The sequence below is a fragment of the Pongo pygmaeus genome, chromosome 5 (assembly GCF_028885625.2).
Source record: "Pongo pygmaeus isolate AG05252 chromosome 5, NHGRI_mPonPyg2-v2.0_pri, whole genome shotgun sequence".
In the NCBI taxonomy this organism is placed as follows: domain Eukaryota; kingdom Metazoa; phylum Chordata; class Mammalia; order Primates; family Hominidae; genus Pongo; species Pongo pygmaeus.
The window spans coordinates 23,383,875-23,407,084 of NC_072378.2; the positions used below are offsets into that span (position 1 = coordinate 23,383,875).

The following is a 23,210-nucleotide window of genomic DNA, read 5'->3' on the forward strand; positions in this document are numbered from 1 at the left end:
ATGTCAACTCAGCTTGTGCTAGTAACCTAACAAGGGTTCTACCTCTTCAATGATACAGGAATCCTTGCGCAGGAGAACAAAGCAATCTGCAGATACATCTATGAAGAGAGACAGGGACTCTTTCTTCTTTATGTAGAAAACTAGTTGATTAACTATTAAAAGCATCCGCAATTTTAGTGAAAGCTTTTAATTATATCAGTCATATATGGCTCGGAAATTAGTTCATGTAGTAACTCCAAAAGGCTATAGACTGTTTCCTGACACACACAACACTCCATTGGTAACCTTGAGCCTCAATGCAATTAAACCAGAATTGACACTGCTATAGGGCTTGGAGAATATATGTTATTGCTTACTTCGTGGTTTAAATCTTAGATCTATCATTCTCTATTTATGTAACTTTGTTCATGCGATTGCCCCTTTCTGTTTCCTCATCTACAAAATAGATAATAATACCTATTTTGCTAAAATGATTTAACAAGATAACTTGTATTTCTCAGTGCCCTAGTGACCAGGACTTAACACAATCTTCCTACAAACCATTCTCAATGCAGCAAACATAGCTCTTATAAACACTGAAGTCATCTTATGCCACCCCTCTGCTCAAAAGTCTTTAATGGATGTTCCGTCAGTACTTTCAGAGTGAAAGCAAAAGTCCTGACAGTGGCCCAGAAGACCCTGCACTATCTGTCCTCATTGCTGGCCTGTTATCTCCTCATCTTCATTTCCTATAACCCTCTCCTGGCTCAGGCTGCTCCGATGGCCTGTTCTCCTTGATTCTTCAGAAAACTTATAGCCATGTTCCTGTCTCAGAACCTTTGCACTGTTTCCCTGCAGGGAATAACCTTCCTCCAAAAAGCCACATAGTTCGCTTCCTCTCCTCCTTCAACTCTTGGCTCAGTCGCCACCTTCTCAGTGTGGCTCCATTTAAAACGACAGTCCTTCTCTTAGCCCGCCTGATTCCCTCCATCCTGTTCTGTTTTTTTCTATAACACCTGACCCTCTCTAATATACTATATCATTGATTTGGTATGTTTTTTATTTATTTTTTCCCTCACTAAAATGTTGCATCATAAAAATATATTTTTTGTTGTTGTTCTTGTCAGCTTTGTTCGCTCACTTATCCCCCACACCTATAAGAGTGCTTGGCATAAAGTAGGTGCTCAAAAAATATTTGATGAATGAATAATTAGTAAGTGGTAGTGAGTTTTTGCATGAGTACTTGGCCTAATTTACTTTCTTATGACTTAGTTCATAGCCACTTCTTGTCTCATTCTTCTCCAGAGTGCCACATATGGCAGGGTAATTATTCTTCCCAAGGAAGTGCAGCCTGGTTGTGAGCCCAGACAGCCTCCAGCTACCTCAGAACATGATCATTTCCCATTTCTCCACTTTTACAAAATAGCTGCCCAGCAGTATGCCTTTGAGTGAGCATTCAAGAGTCTCCAAAGAACACTGTTTGTTTTTTTTTGTAGTCTTGCTGTGGGGGGAAGAATTCTCCACACAACTCAATCTTGCCAAGGGCCACAATTTCTCTCTTTTTTATGCCCTGCAATATAAAGTCAGCTCATGATCTACTTTTCAGCCATAGCTGACAGCACCTGGGTCCCTCTGTCTCCACCAGACACCGGGACCATTGGCTATGAGTTAAGCCTCTGACACACTACGCCCAGCTTAACTGCTGGTAATGAGAAAGGAAGAGTCACACCACAGTCAAATAATGTACTCCTGGATGGAACTGAACCTACAAAGGATGTTTGGAGGTAAGGTAAATAGTGAAGAGCTTAAAGATTACTTTCTCTTAAACAATATTCTGCAAATTACCTCTCTTCTTCTCTTCCCTTTTCCTATAAATACAAAGGGCATAAATTAAGGTGAGGAAGATGACAGATGGTTTCAGAAAGAAAACATGAACAACAGTTGCTTTGTTTTTATTTGGGCAGACACGATGGGAGAGGCTCATGCCACAGCCTGAGAGGGTCAGGTATGGCTCTGAGGAATGATTCACAGTATTCTAATGAGACTGTCTTGGATGAAAAATAGTTGGCTGCACATGGAAACTACACAGCTCTACTGTTAAGGAGAATTGAGAATAAACAAAACCACTTTGCCCAGCAACTGACTTGAAGAGGATACTTCCTTAAGTTACCACTTCAAGTTTAAAATTGCAGAAGAGCACACGGCTGTGTATGAATACGAATGTATGAAATAATGGTAGTCTGCGCTTCTTCAAAGGGCGTAAGTTCCAAGCCCCCACCCTCCCCAGTGAATGCCTGAAACCACCATCAATTGGAACATTTCTATTCTTGTCTTCCACCCACAAATTTAATGGCTTTCCATCTTAACTAAGCACTTATCATGCACTGTGGCAGTAACTTTTGTGGTTTGAGGTGTGACAGCAAAATTAGCCTGAATTTCTTTTTCTTCCTTCACAATTTCACATATAGAAGATTCATTCTAACTATAGATCTCAGCAACCTCAGCATAGGATTTTTTTTTCTTTCCTTATTAAATATTTGCACTTTGGGCCCATTATCAAGTAACACAAGAGTTACTTGAAAACAAGCACTGTGATACCACAACAGTCGATCTGATCACAGATGGCTACTGAGTGACTCATGGGTGGAGAGCATCTACAGCTTGCATTTATTGGACAAAGGGATGATTCCTGTCCCAGGCAGAGTAGAGCAGGAGGGCACCAGGTTTCATCATGCTACACAGAATGGTGGGCAATTTAAAACTTATAAATTGTTTATTACTGGAATTTTTCATTTAATATTTTTGGACTGCCATTGACTGTGGGTAACTGAAACTGCAGAAGGTGAAATTGTGACTGAGGGAGCTACTATATTCCAACAGCGCAGTACCCGTAAGCATGTGGAAATGTAAGTCAGCATAATATTGGTACAATGTATCGATTTGCTTGCCAACCTTGTGAGTTAGTAATGTACTAATCTCATTCATAATTGCAAAGTATTAAACTTCCTCTATGGGTAGCATTGCACTATACTCTGGGGGAAAAGATGCAGGAAACTGTCTTTCTCTCCAGCAAAGTCACAGATGAATGTGGGAGAAAGACAAGAAATAGAATAACTTATCATATATTGTGGTTACAATCAATGACAAGATAAGTTTCTGAGTGTTAAGGGAACATAAAGAGACATTGGGGGCTGGGCACCGTGGCTCATGCCTGTAATCCCAGCACTTTGGGAGGCCGAGGTGAGTGGATCACGAGGTCAAGAAATCGAGACCACCCTGGCCAACATGGTGAAACTGCGTCTCTACTAAAAATACAAAAATTAGCTGAGCGTGGTGGTGTGTGCCTGTAGTCCCAGCTACTCAGGAGGCTGAGGCAGGAGAATCGCTTGAACCCAGGAGGGAGAGGTTGCAGTGAGCTGAGATGGTGCCACTGCATTCCAGCCTGGTGAGAGAGCAAGACTCCATCTCAAAAAAAAAAAAGAGATACATTGATTGGAGATGGAGATCTCAAGTAGAAAGGCAAAGAACGCTGCATATTTACAAGAAGATGTTACTTTGTCACCTTGAAGAAAGCCTAAGTTGGAGTTAGCTAAATGGAGGTGTGGTTGAGTGAGAGGGGACATGATTCGCAAAAGAAAGAGCTTGAGCCAAGAGGTGAAGGCAAGAAAGTGTATCCTGAAGGACACAGAAGGGACAAGAGGCAGGAAGGCTTTCTCTGGTGTCCTATAGAGTTTGGGCTTGACTCTGGATGGAGAGCTGCTAGGAGAATTTGGGTAAGGCAAAGACATAACTATTACATTTTAGAAAAAATGATACCACTGGCAATACAGAAAATGTATCAAAGTTGAAGCCACTGGGTACATCATGGTTCAAGTCGCTGAGAATGAGAACTGACAGAGACCTAAGGGGGGTGGCCGGTAGAGGGGAATTCATGATGAACTCAGTTTGGAATATGTTGAATTCACATATTCAGAGAAATCTTTAGGGTAGTGGGAAAGACAAGATTTGGGCATAAGAGAGAGAAGAAAAATTTGAGAGAGTTGAGATCGTGCAGTGCTTTATCATAGCATGTATGATCTCTTGACACATTCTTTATTTCATGTCTTCCCTGACTAGAAATAAACTTCACAAGGGTGAGAACTTTGCTTTATTTCTTTATTTCCACCATCTGGCACTGTGCCTGAACCACAGGGAGCACTCAGGAAAAATTTACTGAAAAGATGAATTATTCAGAATTGTAGTTGAAAAGATGTCCTCAGAGGAGTTTACTTCTTATATACAATGGACATGAAATAGGGCATGGAGTGAAACCGTAGGCAAAACATTGGGTGGATAATGTCATTTGATGCCGGAAAAGGAAGCATTGAGGAATTAGGAAAAACAAGAGATAATGAGGTCCTAGGTGACAATGGAAGCAGTTGTGGAAAACTGCTTTAAATGTCATAGAGCACTCAGAAGGAATTCATAAATGACCTCATAAAGAAGTCCACTGTGGTTTCCCTGCAGAGGTGGGAATAGAATCAGAGTGCTAAGGACTGAGGGATTAAGAGGAAGTGATTGTATTATTCCTCTTTTCAGATAATTGAGACAGAGAAGAGAATAGCAGTAGCCGTTGCCAGAAATATTGAGTAAGGAATAATTTTGTCTGTGTTTTTACATTTTTATTGAGCGCTGTTATGATTAAGTAAGAAATTAGTAGTGAAGTTGAGGTTGAAGACAGGACAGAGTGGTAACGGGAGGAAGAAGATGTACAGAGGATGTAAGACCAGATCTGTTTCATTTCCAGCTGTAACCTGAGTTCCATGCAAGCACTGGCTACATAATACACACTCAGTAAATCATTATTAATTGAATGAATATATTTTTGAATGAGATAATGATGAAACGAGTGAATATACGTGGTTCAGAATCAGGAAACAGGTAGAATAGTAGTTTTGACTGGTGGGGGAGGGGAGCTTGTCTGTGTCTTTATCTTTCTTCTTCCAGGCAAACAGAGCTTGACTCCCATGAGTTTTTGTCCTTTTCTGGATATTAAGGGGCTAGTGGCTTTCTGGGACCTAAACCCACACCTTTGGTGTTCTTCTCTCTGCACTTACATACAATTAGACATGATGTGATCACACATCTGTCTCCACTTTCCTTCTCCAGCCTAAGTTTTTTAGTTCCACTTAATTCCACCATGTCTTGAATGACTCATTTTATTTTATTTACATGTATACATCCTCATCTCACCCTCTTAACCAGCTCACCCACATTCTACCTGGTCTCCCTGTTCCACCTCTGAGCATTGCATAGATTATCTGAGATTTCAAGGCAACCTTTCTGCCTGTTTTGCAATCAAACTTGTCTCTTGTAAACGCACGAGAAAACCTCACCTCCTTTATAAAGTTGTCAGAGACTCCTTACAAAATACTAGCTCAATGGTATAACTCATCTGCTATTTTTATGAGTGGATTAGCTTCAGATTGTTTTTTCCATGGAGACACACAGGATGTATGGTATTTACTAGGATAGCACACTCCTCATGAGGACACCTTGGAATGCTCATCTTTTCCCTGAGCACTTGCAGTAAATTCTCCTTTTTTCTTCCTATTCATAATGAATATGAATTATGTTGTAGGAATAACATTAAATCGTCTCTAAGTTAGTACTTTTATAAATTCTAACATAGCTATTAGTAACAAATATTTTTTAAAAATCCCACCAGTACTTCAGACTCTTTGAATAGGTTAGAGCACAATTAAGGTAGACTTAAATATTCGAACAGACAGAAAGCTTCTCCCTGTATGGCTGCAGACCATACCTTTCTGACCAGCCATCTTATCAGTTTGAATTTCTGGTGATGAGGGGATTTAGACAAGGTGTCCCTTCACTAAGTTTACCACAAATCATATGACAGCAATTCAAAAATTATGCCTTATTCTTGACTTAAGTGCAATGTGGATAATGTTGATTTATAATATAGAAGTTGTATTCGTTATCTATTAATCACTGCATAATAAATTACTCACTGACATAGAGGCTTAATATTTTTATTAAAACTGTCTCAAACAGTCTCTATGGGTCAGAAATCCAGGAGGAGCTTACCTGGGCGATTCTGGTTCTAGCTGTCTCATGAGGTTTCAGTCAAGATGTCAGTAGGGCCTGCAGTCATCTAAAGGGTCCACAGGGGCTGAAGATGCGCTTCCACGTGGCTCACTTTCATGCCTGACAAGTTAGTGCTAGCTTTTAGTAGGAGACCTCAGTTCCTCACCATGAGGCCTCTCTTCCCTCCACCCCCATGAGGCTGCTGGAGTGTCTTCATGTTATCTAGCAGGCAGCTTTTCCTGGAGAGAGCTACAAGAGGGCAAGGCAGAAGTCTCAGAGTCTTTTATGTTCAGCCTGAGCACACACACCATCATTCCTGCAATGTCTTGTGAGTTATACAGGTCAGCTTAATTCAGTGTGGGAGGAAACTACACAAAAGCATGAATACCAGGACCTGGTGATTGATGGGTCTTCTTGATCTGGGTTTTGCAGAACTGATGTAAGAAAGAACTACATGTATGCCAATAGAGGTATACCTGTGTATGTAAATATTTCTAGATTATGTGTTTGTGATGGTTACTTTTATCTGTCAACTTGACTGCAGCATAGGGTGCCCAGATTAAACATTATTTTTGGGTATGTCTGTGAGGGTGTTTCCAGAAGAGATTAGCATTTGAATCAATTGACCCAATAAAGTAGGTTGCCTCCCCAGTGTAGGTGAACAGCATCTAACATAGGTGGCAGAAGGAGGAATTTGCCTGTTTTCATTTCTGCCTGCCTACTTGAGTTGGAACATTGGTCTTCTGCTCTTGGACTGGAAATTACACCATCTGGGATTAGCCAGGCTCCTGTTGATTCTGTTTTATATATCTGTTTTCCTATTAGGATTCCTCTTATATTAAAACGCTTTGTTTACCTCAAACACTTTACATTTTTATTACTTACCTTAGCACCTTCACTGCAATTAGTGCTAAATATTTACTGAAAACAAAGAAGAGACATCAATATACATATTTTGGCATACTTATTTTTTACATTTATTTTCAAGCATTTCAGGGATAGTGAAAAGTCCTGATCAGTTTGCATTCAGCCAAGTCTGTTGGCTATATTTACTCCAAATGCCCATGCATGATTTCAAGGGCATAATGGATATTGCAGGGACTTGGAGTCCTCTTCCAAGAAAACTGGAACCCCTGCCGGGATGTGGATAGCAGATGTGTAGTCCTGACAACGGGGACTGTGTTGTATTGCTGGATTAGATGTTCATTAAGGGAAAGTGGTGTATATGAGCTTTACACTCAAGATTTACCACTAATGCTTTCCAGACCCACAGGAATCTTCTGCACTTGTTTTTCTCCACTAACTTTAAGAGACTTAAAATCAGCCATGGGAAGTCAGAGACCAGTCCTGTGTCTCAAAGATGTGGAGATTTTGGCATCTATCCTTCTAACTGACTTGCAGTAGAAGAATGGCCTAACGAAACCTTGTTCATGTTACACGTGCTCATTTGCCCTGAACACAGATATGTAATCCAGAAAAATGACTGCAAGCACGCTGGAACAAGGTTCAGCAACCTCCACCCCCAGCCGATTGCAGTGACATTGTGCGTAACAGGCTAGCAAAGACTTGGAGCCCAGGGGCAAATCGTTTAATGTATCCATGTCTCTTTTGCCTCCCTGCCTTGTAAAAATAGAGCGATGATGGCTGGTACATCTTACAGGACTCTTGTGACAAATGGCTAATAAAAATCCAAGCAAAAGCACTGCGCAAAAAAGGGGACTATAGGAGGCACGGGGTAACATGATGATAGAGCCTAAGAGATGTAAGTGCTTTGGGGATAATTAGAAGATTTTGGCAGTATCTTCAATGTCACTAAGGTCTGAGTAACCACAACTTCAAGAAGTTCGTTCTGTGGTTCACTCAGGTACAGACTCTTTCACTTTATCAGGATCCACTTTCTCACTTTTTTTGATAGCAAGACCAATGTTGTTCAATTGGGTCAGGTCATATGGTGGTAGGGCCAAAGAAACATAAGGAGTCAGGCCAATCAAAAGGATGAATTCAGGCCTGTTTGGTCATACTGATGGACTTTGGCCCTGGTATCTTTTTACTCTGTTTTATTAATAAATATACTTTAAATGTTTCTGGTAGAGAAGAGTGCTGCCTCTCAACTAGAATGTTTTCCAGACTCTTTTGTACACAAGATAACTCACGGGGTATAGTGGCTCACCCCTATAATTCCAACACTTTGGAAAGCTGAGGCAGGTGGATCACTTGAGGTCAGGAGTTCAAGACCAGCCTGGGCAACATGGTGAAACTTCATATCTACTAAAAATACAAAAATTAGCTGGGCATGGTGGCACGTACCTGTAGTCCCAGCTACTCGGGAGGCAGGAGAGTCGGTTGAACCTGGGAGGCAGAGGCTGAAGTGAGCCAAGATTGCACCACTGCGCTCCAGCATAGGCAACAGAGCAAGACTCTTTCTACAAATAATAATAATAATAACTCATGGGAGACTTGCACTTTTATCCCCTATAGGCAAGGCAGATTTATTAGATGAAGATATTAAAATACTTTCCATTGAGGAAACAGGTTGGAGGTGGGAGGCTGTAACCATGCTTGATTTTGTACCACCCTAACCTTTGCTTGTAAGTATACTTTTTGAAAACACATTTTATTAAACTGAAATGTATTTTGTTCTGAAGGGTTGAAAAAGGCTAAAGAAGTGGGAAGGAATTTTTGTTAAAACTTATACAATAAAGGAAAATTTTCCAGCAACGTGGAAAGACATCAGAATTGAAATCCTAGTAAACCACCATGTGACATGGACAAGTGGCTTATTATTCCAATTTTACAGAAAAGAAAAATGAGACATAAATGTTAACATCTACGTGTATGATGATTACGTGAGATAAATTTGGGTCTCTATTTTGAGTGTTTTGAGGGCAGGAATGGATTAGGACTTTCTAAAATATTAAATGGGCCAATCTAAATATGTGATCAAAATTTTTCAGAGATATATTGTGTGGTATTTACAGCAAGATGAGAATGTATTTTAAATTGATCTTTGATCATATTTTTATTCTTTTAAGCATGTTGTGCCTCATTTTCTCTGTAATAATAACTATAATTATATCCATTCCTCATTGTAAAGCTGCTCTTTTTTCTTTTCTGACATTCTGCCTTCATTGACTAACGATGGTGAGGCTACCTCCTGAAGTTACTTATAACATTAAAGAGATTGGGAAGGAATGTTACATGCAGTCCACATTGTATGTGATACGGACGGGAGACAGGAGGGCAGAGTCCCTGATGAGAGCTCCACCCTCAAGCCTGGACCCATGGCCCTGAATGAGAACAGCATTGCTGCTTTCCTGCCCAAATGTTGCTTTTTCCAAAACCACCCTGGCCCACCATGCCCCCTATCCTGTACCTATAAAAACCCCAAACTCCACTGGCAGAGGAATAGACTGGCACAGCAGAGAAGGAAAGAATAGAAGTGTCTGAATGTCAAAGAGGGAGCTGGACAGTCAGAGAGGAGTCTGGCTGGGGACAGCTGAGCTCCACGGGAAGATCATCTTCCCACTCCATCCCCTTTCCAGCCCCCCAACCCACAGAGAGCCACCTCCATCACTCAGTAAAACCTCTGCATTCACCATCCTTCAAGTCCATGTGACCTGATTCTTCTTGTACTCTGGACAAGAATCCAGGTTCCAAGAGGGCAGGGTATATGTCACCCTGATTCCCCACGGGACTGTTTAACACTTAGCCCTCTGTGGACAGCAACTGCTAAAAGAGCATTAATTGTAACACACACCCTGTGGGGCTCCAGAGGTCTTGGGCAACTGCTAGATGCTGCCCCTGGCGTCCAAACGCACTAGCCCTGGTTCCTGTACCCACTTACCTGCATGCTCCCCCTCCTGCAAGGGGTTTGAGTTCAGCAACAAAGCAAAACAAGCTACCACCAACCCCCCACACCCTCCCTGTGGCAAGACTCACAAGAGGGTCAGGGAACTCTCCCCCATCATATGAATTATTCCAGTTTAGTTACCTACAAAATAAACTTGCCAGAATTAGTGTTTACTACATAAGCTAAGCACCTATTTCAACATGTGTGAGCTTCTAAAAATCAAATCAATGCTCTTCTGTCCAATTTTGGCCAAGGCTTCATGATCTCTTTCCTTAAAACATCAACTTAAATTTTACCATTACTTTTCTCTCTTCCTTCCCCTTATCCTATTCAACTATTATTAGAGACATTTTAAAAAAATTCCTTTCCTTTTCCATGCTTGGTTTCCTCAATAGCGATTTTATATAGAAAACATTTGACATTATAGTCTAGCTTTTCATAGTTAAAATTAAATATTTCATTAAAAAGAGGAGTCTATTTTTTCAGACTTGTAGGGCTCTGGGAAGTGGACTTACGAAAAAAATGACTTTGTATTTATTTACAGATAAATAACCATGTGTCTGTAATTAGTAAGAGATCCACTGTATGTAATTTATCTTTTTCTTATGTGTCACCTGTTAAAGATGACCTTGTGTTTCCTGACATACTGTCAAGTGAAAGATTTTGTAAGAATGCTTCTATATTCCTACATTATTTTATTGCATTGCTCATCAATTTTGCATTTTCTCCATCTCTTATGATCCTAGCATTTCCTTTATTAGAAGTAATTATCTAGTTCATAGAAAAGTGTTTAATTTGGTTATTTTCATGACTTCAAAGAGAAATTCTAATGTAGAAAGATTTTTTTTATATATCTCTTACAGACTCAAAATATACACCACTATTATAAAAATCTTCCCTGCCTAGCTCATAATACCCCCGACTCCTACCCCACGGTTCCCTAGCTTATTATTACCCCATGGTTCCCATAGCATCTCTTTTAGTCTGTATTGCTATCATGTGTTTTTCTAATCTGTTCCCCATAGTAACAGTGAAATCCTTGAGGGCATGGGTCTTTTTCAACTCTATTTTCAGCACCTCACATTGTGAGTGGGTGTAAGTAGTTCAGTAAATAACTGTAGATGTCAAAATAAATAAATGTCAGCTAATTTTTATTTATATTCAAAGATAAAATTTTATTTATTGTCATAATTACCTTTACCCAATCTATTTTTTATTGTTTGTTTCAAATTACATCAATAAAAATGTGACAATAATCATGCTCATCCTTAGACTAACACCAATGTTTAGAAGCAGTTTCACCATATAGTTCCATTTTTTAAAAATTCAAAATATTTGCTATATTCTTTAATTGAGTCTTCCCAAAGAAATCTTTGAACTAATTGTTGGTTTCTCAGATTTCTATTTTGTTATCTTTAAGACACTCTTTAAGTCTCATCAAAAATCTTCATGGAAATTAATTACATTGTACCCAAACTTTATAAAATCTTACCATTTAAAGATACTTTAGAGTTCATTTGAACCATTCTTCAAAAAATTAGCAATGAAGTTCTTTTGGATTGATTGATATTCATGTACCCAAGAAAGATAGGTAGAATATTAATTCATTTTATTATTTCCAAAGAGAAGATGTGAAAATAAACTAGAACACAATTGAGTTGGCAGAACTGAGTTTGTGTTTACGAAACTGAAAAGGCTGGACCACAATGTGGTTTAGTGGTGATATATTAATTTAGATAACAATTAAATCTCAGAGACTCACCATATTGAAAGTTTATTTTTTGGTTCACACAAATCTGATATACTGGGTAGGGGCTTTTCTCCATTCATTTACTCAGGGATCCAGGTTCCAGTCCAATATGCACCATTCAGCCTGGTTGCAGCATGGTAAGCAGCCCTGGAGGCAGCAGGTGAGCTCTTTATTGCCTTGGACCAAAATTATATGTCACTGTTGGTGTCCTTTATTTGGCTAAAGCTACTCATAAAGACCCGCTAGACCCTACCTTGGCCAGTCTCTACCTAGTTATCCCCCCCTTGTCACCATGTATTAATTAAATGCACTCTCCTTTCCATATGCATAATGGACTGACCTCTCTCCAAGTGACGCAATGTAAAGGCATCCAGTCTCTGCATCTAGTTCAATGGCCAGGGTCACTGGTTGTGCTTGTTAAGGAGTATAGAACCAGACATGGGAATTCATGGCAGTTTCTACCACAGGATGTTTTGATCAAGTATGCTACATTGAATGCCTTTCACAATCAAAACACAGTCCTGGGTGGTCAATTATATTTTTACATATCACAATTCAATTAGATGTAGAGACTAAGAACAGAATAGAAAACAAACAAAAAATAACCATAGCATTGCTTTTTAAATCAGTTTTCACAGAAAATATCAGTATTGTTACTTCAAATCTTTGGAAAGACCAGATTTGATCAGTTAAGATTTAACATCCACGGAGTTAGGACCTTTGGCTTCCTTAACTGTTTTATTTTTCAAAAATTTCAGTAAAAGCTCAATGAGCATTTTTATTTACTAAGAAAAAACTGTGAGGTCATGTTACTAGCTATGAAATGATCACGATACCTCACTAGTCAAGTGGTGCAGTTCAAAATAAGATAATGAAAGAACAGTTAAAATTCATACTTTTTAAATGGAGGTATTGAACTAATAAAATTTTTAAAAGTAGCTTAAAGATAATTTGCTGTATGTTTTTCCTTTTCTTCACTTTCGATCAGATCCTCATAATATCCATTCAAACCACAGGCTACAAACTGTGGCAAGAGATGGCCCCACAGCAGTGCATGTTTTAAGGTTTATCTTACCTGAGCTCTTTGAGGCGGAATAAACATGGTTACAAATGGAATATTTCTGAGTTTATATTTGACTAAAACATAGGCTCAAATCAATCAGCAAAAATCAGCTATACAATAGGAGGATTAGAGAAATGATTATTTCTAGAACCATTTAACACCTCTTTAGGAAAACAGCAGCTGTTAACCCAAATCCATTACTTAGAACTTTTCTGACAATAACATGTACCTCAGTCTGAATTTTCACACCAAATAGCTCAGTCTGAATTTTCAGTCTAATAGTTTCTTGTGTAAGGCATAAAATATATTTTTAAATGGGACTCTAGCATTGAGTTGAAAAACTGCTTGTTTCATTCAGGTAAGAGTAGTGGCTTTTGTACAACTGAAAAAAAATTCCTTTCTGTCTCTGCCTTTGTTTATCCATTTGTAAAAAGGAATTCTTTAAATTTTCATAGCATAACTGGGAAAAACGTATTTCGAGCCCAATTTCCAATAACATAAAATTCTGAAAACTTTGAAAATGAAAATGAATTCATTTAACAATTTTATGTTTTGTCTAATTCTGCAAAAATATACCAAATAAAAATAAAGATGAGGGATCCTATGAAGCAACTTTCAGACATTCAGAACCAAAAAGACAAAAAAAAAAAAAAGAGCATTAAAGTAAAATATGATGTACCCAGGAGTTACATCTGTGAACCAAATACAGCCTCAAATTTCGATCTGTGCTTCACAGCAGCCAGCAAAAAGAACAAAACATATTTTGTTAGTTCATATAAATAAATAAATTAAAAATGCATGAATAAATAAATAAAGCAAATCAGTTTCTCGATTCTGAAGTATTTTCTGGAAGTGAGAACTGAAAGGAATTTCCACCATGGACCCACAAGCAGGGAGATTGGATTAAGTCTTTAAAACCTCCTGGTCATAGATGTGATATGAAGTTTATTTTGACTTTTTATTTTAATGTTTAATGATTATGACAATAATAGCTAATAATTTCCCATGATCCATTTATTCAACAGTTGTTGGTGGCATATATAATGAGTGCTGGGTGTTAAGGAAGCAATGGTGAAGGAGAGACACCCTCCCTACCCTCATGGTGCTTGCAGCCTAGTGGAGCTATGAAAAGATAGGCAAGTGAGTCCTATGATTGCAGGAGTAATGAGAAGGGTCTTCTAAGCATAGGGGTAAAGCCTGCAAAGACCCTGAAGGGAGAAAGTAATGGCCATTCTGAGAACTAAGTTTGCACAGTGCACAGAGGGCATGAAGAACGAAGGAAAGGTGAGATTACAGAGGTATGCTGGTAAGTAGATCATAAAGGGCTTCATAAGCCATGCTAACGAATCTGGCCTTCAACATGAGGACAGTGAACCAAAGCAAAGTTTAATGAAAATGATTCTGAGGTTTGCCAAAACAGAACACTCAAAAAACAACCAACAAGAAACTGAACTCCAGCGATGCCATTGGATGAACTCTAACATAATGAAATGCTTATAAAGTGTGAGATGAACAGGGAAATGTAATGCTTACTCTGTGTGACCTGCTACTAGTCCCTAATACGGCAATTGGTTTCTACTCCAAGAGGGACCAGACTGCAAGAGACCCAGCTCATTCCCTTGCAATCTTGAGTCTCTTCCAACAGATGGATACATACTCTATCAATCAGCCTAGCAGAGGTCACACATCTGGCATGGCTGCTTGTATCAGCAACAGCAGTAAAGATGCACCATGGGCCAAGGAGAATCTATCTTGGTGGCTTGTGATAATACTAAATGCCTCATGTCTTCTGCCTTCTAGTGAAGGAGGATAGTTTCTGCTATCAAAATTAAAACAAGGCTGGGCACGGTGGCTCACACCTCTAATCTCAGCACTCTGGGAGGCCAAGGAGGGCAGATCACCTGTGGTCAAGAGATCGAGACCATCCTGGCCAACATGGTGAAACCCCATCTCTACTAAAAATACAAAAATTAGCCAGGCATGGTGGCATGTGCCTGTAGTCCCAGCTACTCGGGAGGCTGAGGCAGGAGAATCACTCAAATCCGGGAGGCAGAGGTTGCAGTGAGCCAAGATCGCACCACTACACTCCAGCCTGGCAACAAAGTGAGACTCCATCTAAAAAAAAAAAAAAAAAAAAAAAAAAAATTAAAAGCTTGACATGTCAGAAAATTTTTTGTTACAGTTATGTCTTCAGTGAACTGAGAACAATGAGCTTTGCTTTCCTTAGAAGACAGGGGCTAAGAAGATTCTCTTCCGTGTGTGTTACAAGAGAGGAAAAATGCATGTCTTCTCAACGCAAACCTCACCCTTTCCAACTATGCGCCCAGGTCTCCTCCACACAGCAACCCCTTCCCTGACCAGACACATCACTTTTTAGAGCTGGAATTTAATTTCCTTACCCAGTGAAAAATTAAAATGCTTAAGTAATAACATTCAGCAACATTGTCTGCTCTCTGGTAATTCACAAAAACAGGGCAATTATGCTTTGCCTCGGTTGGCTGATGAGGCCACTTTGAATTTCAGGCATTATTTAATAATAGCCATGCTTGCATCTAAGTGCATTGTTACCATTATTGGCCATAAAGCTGGTGGGGGGGGGGCGTGTATGTATGGGGGAAATAGTTTTAACTATTTAATTTGATGATGTAACAACACACTCTTGCCATTACCATTCCTGTAAATTCATATCTAGTAACAACATGCAACACCTTTATAACTCAGTATTTCTTTATAACTCAGCATTTCTCTGCATGCATTCTAGTTTAAACTTTAAAAAACCTTATAATTACCACTTCAAGTGAAGAGGGCTTTAGGGTACAGCCACCATCAAGGATATATTAAAATTAAAAAGAAAACACATTGAGGGACCAGAGAGAAGATTGTGACATGTGGGGCAAGGAAACTGCGTGAGAAATTTCAGTGCCTGAATTATTCACAGATTATTTATTTTGGCAGCCTTCTCTTCTTTTATAAGAAAAGCAACTCATAGATTAGTCTTAGTTTTCCTTTTGGCTGATATAGTTTGGGGAAGTAGTCATCTTTAATAAGGTGGTCATATGTGTTGAGGAGACTATGGAATAGTGTTAGGGCAGTTGACTTTGAATCCAGTAAGCAATGTTTCAAACCCCAATATAATCTCCTTCATAACCTCATAAGTCACAAGGCTTCAGAGTACTTCTTCAGGAAACTGAATTTCCAAATACAATCTGTTCCACAGATATGTGAGGTTACGCTATTTGGCTCATGAAAAGAATTGGAAATAACAAAGCTGTGCTTGTTAATCTTAGAAAAAGCAAATTTAGAGGATATAATTGTTTTAGATTATCTGCCAGGTTTGTCAAAAAGAAATTGGGATTTGATTTATTGATCTTCATTGCTCCAGTGGGTAAAATATCTCCAAGAGATAAAATATACAGAAAGCAAATTTCCACTGAATATAAGATGTATTTTTACATTTGAGTCTGTGATAACCATTTGTCATAATTATTTTCTAGAGTTTTTTTATTTTTTTTGCCCCAGATGGCAAGTTGCTTAAAATCTAAGGCTCCTTTCAATTCTTCACAGCCCAAGATTATATGGGATGGACTGGGAACAAAGAGAGGGACTGGCATTTAAAGTCTTTTAGTAAGTTTAAATTTATTTCATTGAAATGGGTCTCTGTAGGATAGGAACCCAACTTTCCCCATCTGTATCTCCATCTCCTTCTCCCGTGACACACCCCACTAATGGTTTCCAGTGGCAGAAGTCCAAGATACAGTAATCCTGTTTGTTTGATGACTAAACATCATTTTATGCCTGGAGGATCAACTCTAACAGTCAAACAAACTGAATTAGTGCCTAATGCCGAAACCAGAGCACTCTCTGGACTTTAAAGAGTGGCCTGAATCACCAACATTTCTATTCTAATTAGTGACTCCCTAGAGGAAAAATCACTTTGCTTCACTTCAGTTGATTATGACAAACTTTTGGGAATATAATTGACCAAAAGAGCACTGAGTTTAAAATGCATGTTGAGGTTCTTGGGTAGCATGAATCCATACCAAGTATACATAGAGACCGTGAACTGGCATATGTTTCTCCCTTTCTCAAAGTAAATGTTTTGATTTGACTTGATTTGCATTTAGGGTAAGTAAAATTGAAACTGAGATGAATGTGTAAGCTGTTTAGGAAGACGTGCCTAAGTCTGATCTGAATTTTACCAAACGTTAATTAACCCTTTAGGGAGAAGAATTTTGCATTATTTATTTGTCCTACTCATATATAGCCTGGCTAGAGCTTATGGTTGCCAACATATTATTATTTCATGAAATCTCCCTCTTACTGCGTGAAAATCTTTCACATGTTCAGATTGTTTGCCCTCCTGACCTGGAAGAGAAGACCTGCTCTCTGGAAAGGTGATGTCCCAAGGAAGACCTGACACTGGGGATTCTGTTATAGTTATTTATTCTAGGAAGGAATAGCAAACTCCCTGGATCTTCTGTGGCATGGAAAGCAAATTGTGAACTAGAAGTAAAGAACAGAGAGTGAGATGGAGCCCAAGATAGAGTATTTCTCCTTCACAGTGTAGTTCCAGGCAGACTTCTATGATATAATCCTAACATAGAGATTTGTGATTTAGGAAGTAACATTATTCAATGACATCCTCTTCCCCACTCTTCTAAGGTCCTTTCCAAGTTCCAGGAACTGCGTTTTTAGATAAATAAGACCATAGGGAAAGGAATTATGTCATCATGACTATGCACATAGAAAGACCAATAGTAAAGAGAAAACTTCTATCTCGTATGTCAGACTTTCATTATTTTTCTTTTTCATATGAAACCACCAATATTTAGAAGAGTATTAGACATCATTTCTTGCCACAGACTACTTCACTGTTATTAACTATGGTTGGACTCCAGTTGAACCTGTTCTGAATTAATCTGAAGTTCATATTGAAATGGAAAAGAATATTTAAGAGTCAACTCCTTGTTCTGTTGACAAGAATAAAATATACATAGAAAGTCCTGTCATCATCACAGGTAGCCCTGATAGTCACATTCTTCCAACACCGTGTCATCTGTTATGTTTGGAATAGAGCATCTTTCAACAACCTCCCAACTACTCACCCTGCTATGAACCATCTTTATCACTCCCTGCTCTGAAAAATTGTTTGTTTTTTTTTTCCAGAAAGAGGGAGGTAAAAAATTAAATAAGAGTAATTTAAGCATCACATTTACTCAGAATATGTTGCTTTTTAATTTCCAGTTCAACATTTGTCTTTAATTAGGAAGAAAGAATACATATGTTACATTATCATAGCTAGTTAATCTTATCATTTTTTTCTTTGTCCCAATACACTTTGGAACAAATGTTATTCTCCATTCATCCTGACACTAAATTGGTTAGCCAAACCCAAAGATCTACTAATAATCCTGCTTTGGCATGGGAGAGTGAGTGAGATAAGGAGGCAATAGAGGAGATGAGTTGACAAATGGAAGGAATAGAATTCTGGTTGATGTCCTTGTCTCTAAGCTGTAGCAGCAAGCATTTATCCTAAGTACGTAAGATTGTTAAATAATGATGAATACCATTTGATTATCACCTCTTGCAGTAGAAGTCTAACTCCAGATTGCATTAATCTCTTTCTCTATTTATTTGTCTCCTCTATTATCTTATATATAGATAAGGTATATGTGCACATACCTGGTTGAAAAGGAATATCCATCTATTCAGATTCAGGGATTAATGGAATAAAAAACCACTGTTTTTTTCTTTATTTAAAAAAAGCCACATTTTTTATAGCATAGCCTTCTTGGTTCTCTTTCTTAAGAAAAGGTATTAAAATTTGAACCTGTTCAGAGAATGTTAATTTTAACCATCAGTTAGAATTCAAATATCAGTTAGAATCACAAATAAGTGACTCCTCAGATTCATATGCAACTTGTAATGCAGTTTCAAGTTTGGTTGTGGCAAAATCTTAAATTATTGTGTATCTGGACAGTGGGAATGCCCAAAAATCTTTTAGATGATTGACCAGAATGGGAGAGGGTTTTTATACTATAACCTGAGATTTCAAAATAATAACATCATAATCCTACTTATTCAAATAATTACCAAGTAATATAAACAAAGAGTTTTAGAGATTTCAGAAAACCTATAGCAAAGACATCATGACCACATCATAATTCATAATCTATCTATAATTTTCAGAGCTATAAGGATAAAATTATAATTCTTCCTTATCTAATATGACTAATATATATTAGTACAAAGATATCCCAGGCTGTTCACCAGATTGTTAAAAACTTCGATATGGTCTATGTTTCTGTTTTTGTATTAGTACCATGCTCTTTTGGTTACTGTATCCTTATAATATAGTTTGAAGTCAGTGTGATGCCTCCAGCTTTGTTCTTTTTGCCTTAGATTGCTTTGGCTATACAAGCTCTTTTTTTGGCTCCATATTAATATTAGAATAGTTTTTTCTAGTTCTGTGAAAAATGATGTGTGTAATTTTTTTTTTTTTTTTTTTTTTTTTTTGAGATGGAGTCTCACTCTGTCGCCCAGGCTGGAGTGCAGTGGCACGATTTCTGCTCACTGCAAGCTCCGCCTCCCGGGTTCACGCCATTCTCCTGCCTCAGCCTCCTGAGTAGCTGGGACTATAGGTGCCCGCCACTACGCCTGGCTAATTTTTTGTATTTTTTAGTAGAGACAGGGTTTCACCATGTTAGCCAGGATGGTCTTGATCTCCTGACATCGTGATCCACCCATCTCGGCCTCCCAAAGTGCTGGGATTACAGGCGTGAGCCACTGCGCCCGGCCAATGTGGGTAGTTTTATAGTGATAGCATTGAATCTGTAGATTGCTTTGGACAGTATGACCATTTTAATGATACTGATTCTTCCAATCCATGAATGTGGAATGTTTTTCCGTTTTGTGTGTGTGTGTGCCATCTATGATTTATTTCATAGTAGTGTTTTGTAGTTCTCCTTATCGAAATCTTTTTCATCCTTGGTTAGATGTATTCCTCGGGATGTTATTTATTTTGTGGTTAATTGTAAATGGGATTGTGTTCTTGATTTGTCACTCAGCTTGGACATTATTGGTGTGTAGAAATGCTACTGATTTTTGTACATTGATTTTGTATCTTGAAACTTTACTGAAACTGTGTATCAGTTGCAGGAACCTTTTGGCAGAGTCTTTAGGGTTTTCTATGTATAAAATAATGTTGTCAGCAAAGAGAGATCGTTTGACTACTTCTGGATGCCTTTTATTTCTTTTTCTGGCCTGATTACTCTGGCTAGGCCTTCCACTATTAATATTTTAAAGAAAGATCCTGATGTCTATCTTCTAATAAATTGTGTTATAATAAATTAATGTGTGTTATATGACACACAATTTTTAATAGAATGCTTTGTGTATATATTATATAATCCATTTTCTTTCAACCTTTTATGTGTTTTTGTTTGTAAATACCTTGAACAATGCCTTGCACCTAATATAGTCAGTAATTACATACTACTTTATATTGTAATTCTTTTTTATGAGAAAGCTAAAAAAATACAACTATAGTCTTCAGTCTTTTTTACTTCTGTTAAAAGGACCAAAAGAATTTAGATCAGCATTCTCCTTTTATATAAAATAAAAGATAAAAGCCATTTCTTGCTTTTTTTGTTGTTGTTTTGTTTTGTTGGTCCTCATCCAAGTGTTATTTTTGTTAAACCAGAAACAATTTAAGAGGGAGGAAAAAAATTCCTGTCATTTAACAAAGTGTATATCTGTCTATCCAGTTCAAATTAAATTAAATAAACAAACATCTATTGAGTATCTAATATGTGAGCAACAATATTCTGGGTGCTGACAGGGTTCAAGGAAATATGTGCTCTCAGAAAATATTGTATTTTTTGTTTTACAAAAACAGGCCACATAAAATGAGATGTTATATGATTCTTTACATTTTACATATGATCCAGCATTTGCACATGTGGTTTCTTACATGTGTCATGACTATAAATTACTTAGGAATATAAATATATATGTATGTGTATATATATGTGTTATACATATACATACATAATTTTAATGTAATATTAAAAAATAATGACACTTAAAAAGGCTTTAAATATAATATTTGTGAGAATCAGTGCTGAAAAACTGTTATCAGTTTGCTAGGTGCTCATATACATAAACTGAGATAAAGCAAATGTCTTGATCTGACATGTTTATTTTATTCAAGCAGGTCTAATAACTGAGCTGTGAAAGCTTAGAACCATTTGGTCCACTTTATTTAATCTCTGTTCTTTATAGTTTGACACTGTATGTCATTTGAGTGAAAGTTCTATTGAAATGATCTTTCTTTTAATGTATCTTGGCATCTTAGGAGCATGTTCCACAAGAAAATTTTTGATTGCTGTACATTTTTAATATCAACAACTACATAAAAAACCTCTCAGTGATTGAAATGAATTAAGCCATAATTGTCCTTGGCTTTCATGTTTTGGTAAAGGCACAGAATTAAACACCTTGGGGATTTTCTTAGACCTAAGTTTATTTCTCTCCATTTAACATTTCTGAAGTTAAAAGAACCACAAAAAAAGTCAAGGGCAACTGCAGAAGTAAACTCAGAACAATAAAGAGTGAGTTTAAAGAGCACCTGGAATTGATGATAAAAGTGAAACTATCAACCATCTATATTTTTCCTCATATAATGTAAAATATCAGTTGATAAGCCTGTCACAAACTGAAGTGACAATTAATTGAATTATTGAGCATTAGTGACTAGATTTTCTTAAATGTATGGATATTTATTATGATATAAATATGTAATATACTTTCCACCTGAATGGGTTGGAATTTAGCAATTTTTTATTGTATTTTTACACTTTCCATTAATCTGACAGCATTGAATGTAAAATAGCTGGAGTTTATTGCTCTAAGAGAGTATCAGTTAAAAACTGTACAATTACAAATTCATCTAAGAGGACATTCAAAGTGACTTTTTAACTAAGGAAGTACATGTCCAGACATTGTGGCTCTGGGTCGCTCTCACCACTACTCCCTGCCACCACGATTAACCTGTAATTCCTAATACTCATAGGAGTAAGGTTCTGATATGATGTCATTTGTTATAGCTCATTTTTTTTTTTTAGTATTCCATGAACATATCAACTGACTGGTATAAATGAATTCTGATTTTAAAAATCCATTTAATCTCCAACTCTGTTGTTTTATGGTAAATAGTGATTTAAAACAAATATTCCACATTGTAAAAATGTTGTTGTATTATAACTAAGTTCTGGGATACATGTGCAGAACGTGCAGGTTTGTTACGTAGGTATACACTTGTCATGGTGGTTGCTGCACCCATCAACCCATCATCTACATTAGGAATATTCTACTTTTTAATCCAATATTTCTGCATTGGTTAATAATTTTAAGAAGAATAAAAATTATGTATACACTACGAAGATTAAATGATAAGTTACATAATGATAAGAGAATTCTTGAAACTGATGGGATATTGATTCAATTGGTCAAAAATAAATCACTCCTTTCATAAACAGAGGAAATGTCAAAGCCCTATATTCATAATGTCCATGAAAATGTTTCTAGATGTTGAGAGGGGAATGCAAGGGAGTAAGAGAGTACAGGGCTGGAGAAGGAATTCAACCACTCAATACTATTTAACGGGAACAGTTTAAAGTTTTCATGGATCCACCATTATTTTGACACGTATGGTTAAAAGTATGCATTCTTATTTTTTATATTTTACCTTTTATTAGGACAGATACAGATTTCATCTCAGTGTTTAGTTTCCTGACAAAATGTCTCTAAGATCTCTGCCAGGCCACACATAGTGCTCTTTAGGAATAATTGTTCCTGTTATGAACTGAATTGTGTCCCTCTCCCACCAAGTTCTTATACTGAAGTCCTGATCTCCAGGACCTCAAAATGTGACTTTATTTGGGGACAGGGTTTATACAAAAGTATAATTATTAAGCTAAAACAATGCCACTAGGGGGGCCCCCATACAATATAATTGGTGTCCTTTTAAGAAGGAAGATTAGGACACAGATGCGCACAGGGAAGGCCATGTAAAGACAAAGGGAAGAGAAGATGGCCATCTTCAAGCCAGGGAGAGAGGCCTCAGAAGAAACCAGTCCTGTTGACAACTTAATCTCAGACTTCCAGCCTCCAGAATTGCGAGAAAACAAATTTCTGTTTCTGTTGCTGAAGGCACCCAGTCTGTGGTGCCTTGTAATGGCAGCCCTAGAGAACTAATATAGTTCTCTCCATATATTATATATATATAATTATAATTATAATATAATTATAATATTATATATTATAATATATATAGTTCTTTATATATAATATATAAATATATAATATACATAAATATATAATATATAAAGAACTATATAATATATATTATAGAATATATAATTATATATTATACTATTATATATAATATATAAAGAACTATAATTATATATATAATTATA

The 23,210-nt window shown here is 37.3% G+C and overlaps 2 long non-coding RNA genes across 4 annotated transcripts in view; both read left to right on the forward strand.

Moving 5' to 3' along the window:
* Nucleotides 1-23,210, forward strand: part of LOC134739689 (uncharacterized) — a 296,309-nt gene that overhangs the window by 107,835 nt on the left and 165,264 nt on the right. For 2 of the 3 annotated variants that reach the window (XR_010126582.1, XR_010126584.1), the window contains exon 1: nt 1,402-1,763. The exons of the other annotated variant lie outside the window; for it this stretch is intronic. This is a non-coding gene — a long non-coding RNA (uncharacterized LOC134739689). Of the gene's footprint in view, nt 1-1,401; nt 1,764-23,210 lie in introns of those variants that run through there. 3 annotated transcript variants of the gene reach the window in all.
* The window catches only part of LOC134739692 (uncharacterized), a 32,122-nt gene continuing 13,413 nt past the window's right edge, over nt 4,502-23,210 (forward strand). The window contains exons 1-3 of the long non-coding RNA XR_010126587.1: nt 4,502-4,607; nt 8,545-8,654; nt 16,224-16,353. This is a non-coding gene — a long non-coding RNA (uncharacterized LOC134739692). The remainder of the gene's footprint in view (nt 4,608-8,544; nt 8,655-16,223; nt 16,354-23,210) is intronic.